This window comes from Arachis ipaensis, chromosome B08 (genome assembly GCF_000816755.2).
Source record: "Arachis ipaensis cultivar K30076 chromosome B08, Araip1.1, whole genome shotgun sequence".
NCBI lineage: Eukaryota > Viridiplantae > Streptophyta > Magnoliopsida > Fabales > Fabaceae > Arachis > Arachis ipaensis.
The window spans coordinates 108,594,967-108,601,642 of NC_029792.2; the positions used below are offsets into that span (position 1 = coordinate 108,594,967).

The 6,676-nt window shown below is 35.6% G+C and overlaps 1 pseudogene; it reads left to right on the plus strand.

Annotated features, from left to right (window-relative positions):
- Window positions 1,248-6,425, plus strand: LOC107613722 (annotated as a pseudogene).

A 6,676-nucleotide genomic window follows, 5' to 3' on the forward strand; every position in this document is an offset into this window, starting at 1 on the left:
TTTTTTTAATAAATTTATTTAAATTATACTACAAAAAATATTTTATTCTATACAAAATAATTTTAAAAAATGGCTTAAAAGATGGTAGGAGTACTATAAAAATTTGTAATGTCTTAATGACTTAGGACATTAAAGAAATACTCTACATAGTCAATAATAATTTAAAAATTAAAATAAATATAGTTATAACCAGTATTTATCTAAATTACTAGAATATTACAAACTTTTATAGTACTCCTAACATTTTTAAGCTATTTTTTAAAAATGATTTTGCATAGAAAATGGCTTAAAATGGCTTAAAATGCCCTTTATTCTATGCAAAATAATTTTAAAAAAATGGCTTAAAAAATGTTAGGAGTACTATAAAAATTTGTAATGTCCTAATGACTTAGGACATTAAAGAAATACTCTACATAATGTATAGAATAAAATATTTTTTGTGGTATAATTTAAATAAATTTATTAAAAAAAAATTTATGAGCTATTAAAAATGGGCAAAAGAGTATTGTATGAAATTCGAATTGATAGCTCATTAATATTTTAAAAAAGTCTCGTAATTAAATATTTTGTTAGCTTTTTTTAATGCATGAAATCAAATATATATTTTTTTAATTTTTAAATTATTAATTTTTTTAATCAATTATTAATTTTTAATAAAAAAATGGGCAGAATTAAATAATGAATAATTCGAATCTGGCCAATTCGAATTACTATGTGCAGAGTGTGTGAGTGTAATTCGAATAAGGTTGATTCGAATTATAGTGTGTCTGCGTGTGTGAGTAATTCGAATCAATTACATGTAATTTTAGTTCGAAATATACTGATTCGAACTATATAGTAACGTGAATTGGTGGATTCATGAATCAGTTTTCCATTTGGCTTATTTGTGTAAAATTTAGTTCTCTTTGGCTTATTATAGTATTTTACCCTAATTAAAATAGATAATCTTAATATATACATGACACTATATATATCAAGGATTATTATATATGATATATACAAAAGTTGTTATTGGTTTTTCTTCATACTAACTAATATTTAACGATGGTGTTTCGATACACTATGTTACTAAGAAATATTAATCGATCGATCTAATAACTTTTGTAATGACATAAATTTATGAATTTAAAAATTTAGAAATTATTTCATAAAATGTAAAGTTTTAACAAGTAACAATATTTATCATATTATTTTGATTTCAAGAATAAATATAACACCAACAAATAAAATTGTCCAAGTAAATTTCAACAAAACAAAAGTTCATCATCCTCAAGTTCCTCAGCAAGACCCAGCAGCGCATGATCCGCCTCAATGTGCTCTCCAAGTGGTGCCAATAGGTTACCCCGCCAAAAATCAAATCTTGCTATTTTTTCTTGCATAGCACTAATCTTCATTCAATCCATTGGTCTCTACAAATTCCAAAACTTTGTGTATTTGGGAGATACATAATTGATAATGAATAGAATTAAGGGGTGGTTTCGGGCACTGGTTGAGCTGAAAACTAAAAGCTGTCATAAATCAGGGAAAGGAAGTTTTTTCTTTGTTTCTTTCTTTGTTGGATGGGATGTGCTTATAGGTTTTTTTGCTTTGTAGGTTCCTTTGATAAAGCACTGCCAGAAGCTGGCTTCGACTGTTTCAAATCACGATATGTGTTTTACTCAAGCTGCGGATTCTTTGTTTTTTATGCACGAGGGGCTTCAGCAAGCCCGTGCTCCGGTTTATGATGTGCCCTCTGCCATTGACATTCTCTTAACGGGGAGTTACCAGCGGTTGCCTAAATGTATAGAGGATGTTGGTACTCAGTATACCTTGAATGAAGAACAGCAAAAGCCTGCTTTGAAGAAGCTGGACGCGCTTGTGCGGTCGAAATTGCTAGAAGTTTCTCTTCCGAAGGAAATTTCCGAGATAAAAGTTTCGGATGGTACGGCATTGATTAAGGTGGATGGAGAGTTTAAGGTTTTAGTGACTCTTGGTTACAGGGGACACTTGTGCATGTGGAGGATATTACATTTGGAGCTGCTTGTTGGTGAGAAGAATAAACCTATCAAACTGGAATTAATGCGGCGCCATGTTCTCGGGGATGATCTAGAGAGACGAATGGCGGCAGCAGAAAATCCATTTTCAATATTGTACTCGGTTCTTCACGATCTATGTGTTTCACTTGTTATGGATACTGTCATCAGGCAAGTGCAAGCTCTTCGACAGGGAAGATGGAAAGATGCAATTCGATTTGAGCTCATATCCGATGGTGGAATGGGTCATGCGGCAGGTTCCAGTTCCATGCAGAACCCTGATGGGGAATCTGATTCATCCAGTCCTCGAACTCCTGGTTTAAAAATCATATACTGGCTGGAGTTCGATAAAAATGCTGGCATGTCTGACTCAGGTGCATGCCCATTCATAAAAATTGAACCTGGGCCAGATCTTCAGATAAAGTGCATACACAGCAATTTTGTCATAGATCCACTAACAGGCAAGGAGGCAGAGTTTTTCTTGGACCAGAGTTGTATTGATGTTGAGAGGTTGCTGTTAAGAGCTATTAGCTGCAACCAGTATACTCGTCTACTGGAAATTAAAAGAGAACTGGGAAAAAATAACCACGTCTGTCGAGCAGCAGATGATGATGTACTCCAGTTTCACTTGGGTGGACCTGATGTTGAATATAAACAGGTTAGTGTACATTTGTTAGGGAACATTTGGAGTATCAATTTGATATGCTACATCAGGCAATTTTTTTTTTTTTGTTTCTTTTGGGTTTTGGCATATGTGGTTTGATGCTTCTTGTTTGGTATCACCCCAATTTGGGGTTTTCCTTTGTTAACATTCTTGTAACTTTCGAGAACTATATCGTGAATTACGGATATTTGACTATTTTCGTATTTTGCCACCATAAGTACTTCTCATCATTCTTGCATGGACTATCTGTAGCTAGATCCTGATATCTTCTGTCTGTTATGTATGTATGTATGTATGTGTGTGTGTGTGGAATTTCCGCTGCTTGGTAAATACTTTGCTGCTGAACACTTTTGACATGTAGTTAATTTTCCAGTAAACACAGTTGGCCTTTAAATTTTGCAAGCTATGATACAATTTGTGGCTGAATTTGTGATACCCTTTTACAAATCTTGTAATATTATATCCTACCTCTTTCCCATTCAACCATTCATTAAATTTTAAAAGATGAAGCTGCTTTTGTCTGTAGAAGGATGATAAATGCTTCAGGAAGGAATCTGAAGGGTATGAGGTGTTGCGTGTGCATGCCTATGCCTCATGTTTTTTTACTCTTGGAGTTAATATCAGGTACCTTACTTTTCTAAGATGCTTTTTCCTAATATCTTAGGCATTTGAGTTTAGTTTCTCAAATTTATGTCCCTGTTATGTTATTCAGAAATGGCCGTTTCCTTCTTCAATCATCAAAAAACATAGTTGCTTCTTCAGCATTGTTAGAATGTGAAGAAGCTTTGAATCAGGGATCTATGACTGCAGCTGATGTATTTGTAAGCTTGAGAAGCAAAAGTTTATTGCACTTGTTTGCATCTATCGGAAGAGTCTTAGGGCTAGAGGTATATTTCCCTGTTTTCATTCCTTTTATTGTTAAAAGAAAAAGACAAATTCCCAAACTATTTTGGACTGAATTTAAGTTGGTTATTCAGAAATGACTTACCTAATTATGGCGTTTCCAGACTGTGGGAGCTCTTATTTCCTGACGATGGAACTTGATAAGGATTTTAAACCTTTGTTTAAGCTGTTAGAGACTCAGCCAGATTCTTCTGGAAAAGATACTTTATTTGGTGTCCTTAATCAGGTGCTGCGGGTCAAAAGAATTGATATAGGACAGCTGCAGGCACTTGAAGATGAAATGAATTTAAGCCTGGTTGACTGGGGAAAATTACACTCTCTTTTGCCCAATGCTGCTTGTCCAAATCAAGAATCTGTATGTGAGTTTCTTTCTGATATTCGACTTGAGAGTTCCATACAGAATGCAAAAGGTCATCCTTCAGGTTTTTCATCACTTGTTGATGAAGTGTTTGGACTCGAGAAAGGTTCTTCTGCATCTCCATTCTCTGTTCAAAATCATGGATCGCTACCTTCACATTATGGTTCTGTCCCAATGAATCTCCATAGTCTAAAAGCTGGGACCCCATCTCCAAAGTGAGAAGGAGGCATGCAAATATCTCAGGTTAACAATGTAACAAAACCTTCAGGTGTTACAAACCACAATAGTGATTCCATGTTCTCATCAGGCAATGTGAAGGGCCCAGTTCAATCCAATTCTGTTGGATCAATTTCCACAGGACAAGGAAGGAGCGCAGCTGGGAAAAGGTTATTTGTTTCAAATTCTGAACAGGATCTGGCTTCTCTTAAATCTCCACATTCAGTTGACCTTGTGTCCTCAACTGCTATGGATGAAGATCAACTTAGAGTACTGAGTGATTCCTCTAATGATGGTTTAGGTGGAAGTTGGTCATCTCGACTATTATCTCCTCCTCTACCAACTAGTTCTCGCATATCTGTACCTAATTCCAAACCTAATGGACCTCAAGCTAAATCACTCAAGGCTGCTGGAGCCAATTCATGTGCTTCAACTCCCGTATGTAAGATACATTTTTTGTTTCTTCTGTTCATCTTTATCATGTAATGTATTTGCATGCTGTTATATATATTACCTAAAAACACACATCGCTGCCAAAATGACTCTCTGCAGCCCAGGCAATGGAATCCACAGGCAATGAAGATGTTATACCCAAACACGATAAAAGATCTCGGAAGAGAACAGCTTCAGATATGTTGAATTTTATTCCATATCTTCAGGGTCTTGAAAACAACTCAGCAATTTGCAAGAGGAGAAAGATTTTGGATTCATCTGGCTCTCAACTGTCTTTGCCACAAGGGTTTGTACCTACTGAAATGATATCTAGGGCTGAAGGATACAGCTATGGAAGTTTGATTGCAGAAGCAAATAAAGGGAATGCCCCATCTAGCATTTATATAGCAGCCCTGCTTCATGTGGTCAGGCACTGTTCACTTTGCATTAAGCATGCTAGGCTGACGAGCCAAATGGATTCATTAGATATCTCATACGTTTAAGAAGTGGGTTTAAGAAGTGCATCCTCTAACATTTGGTTCCGACTTCCATTTGCCAGGGGTGATTCATGGCAACATATATGCTTGCGACTTGGCAGACCTGGTTGCATGCATTGGGATGTTAAAATAAATGATCAGCATTTCAGGGATTTATGGGAGCTTCAGAAAGGGAGCAGTGCTACACCATGGGGATCAGGTGTTCGAATCGCCAATACGGCTGACATTGATTCACACATACATTATGATCCAGATGGTGTTGTTTTGAGCTATCAGTCAGTTGAGGTAGATAGTATAAAGAAACTAGTGGCTGATATACAAAGGCTTGCTAATGCAAGAACTTTTGCCCTTGGCATGCGGCAATTGCTTGGGGTAAGAGCTGATGAGAAGTCAGAAGAGACAAGTTCTGATGCCAAAGTATCGGGTACAAAGTTTGCTTCAGACACTGCGGAGAAAGTTACAGAACATATGAGAAAAGCATTCAAGATTGAGGCAGTTGGACTGATGAGCTTGTGGTTTAGTTTTGGTTCAGCTGTCCTTGCTCGTTTTGTTGTTGAGTGGGAATCTGGTAAAGAGGGGTGCACAATGCATGTATCTCCAGACCAACTTTGGCCCCATACTAAGGTAGGTTTGTTTTTCGTGAACTGATTTCTGTTTGTTTCTTTCCTTTGACTACAGCTGGTCGATTTCTTACATACTCTGATTACTTATGCTACTTATTGAGTGACATTAATGTGGAGCATCTTTCTTGTGCTTTGTTGGCTGATTTTTGCAGTATGAACTAGAAAATGCTTGAAATTAGTTTATTTATCAGCTTCCTTTCTTTTAACTTGCAATGCTTAAATGGCATCTGTTTTCTGCTATTTCAGTGGTGATAAAAAAAACCAGTTACTTCACTGGTTTCAGAAACATGTGAAATTGTATTTGTGTAGATACAACAATATCATTTGATCGGAATATTTTTTATGCTTTTACTTTGTAGTTTGTACAGTTTCTAGAAGATTTCATAAATGGAGCTGAAGTTTCATCGCTTTTGGATTGCATTCGGCTGACTGCGGGTCCCTTGCATGCTCTGGCTGCTGCAACCAGGCCAGCTCGAGCTGGTCCTGTTACAGTTGCAGCTGCTCTATCTTCCATACCTGAACACACTGGTTATATACAACCACAAGGACTTCTTGGTCTTTGTTGTGCTCCGCGGTCCGTATTGGATACGAATCATGTACAGGAAACAGTTTGCTGTTGACATGAGTTGCTATGCCGGTGATCAGGTGTGGTTGCAGCCTGCAACACCGCCTAAAGTAAATAATTATTCTATTTAATATATATTTAAAAGTATTTTTTTGTTGTATGAGAAAAATTATATATATGTTACATTTGTAAATTTTAAATAATAAAATATAATTATTATAATAATTTTTATATAATAATTAAAAAAATTTATTGTAAAAGAAAAGAAACCAAGTAGTTTATTATACCGTTGTTTTTATAAAATGTATTGACCCAGATGATTTAACGTACGTTTTATTTATTGATTACAAATTTTTTCAATTAACGTATTAAAATAGAATTATTTAATATATTCACTTATTTTACG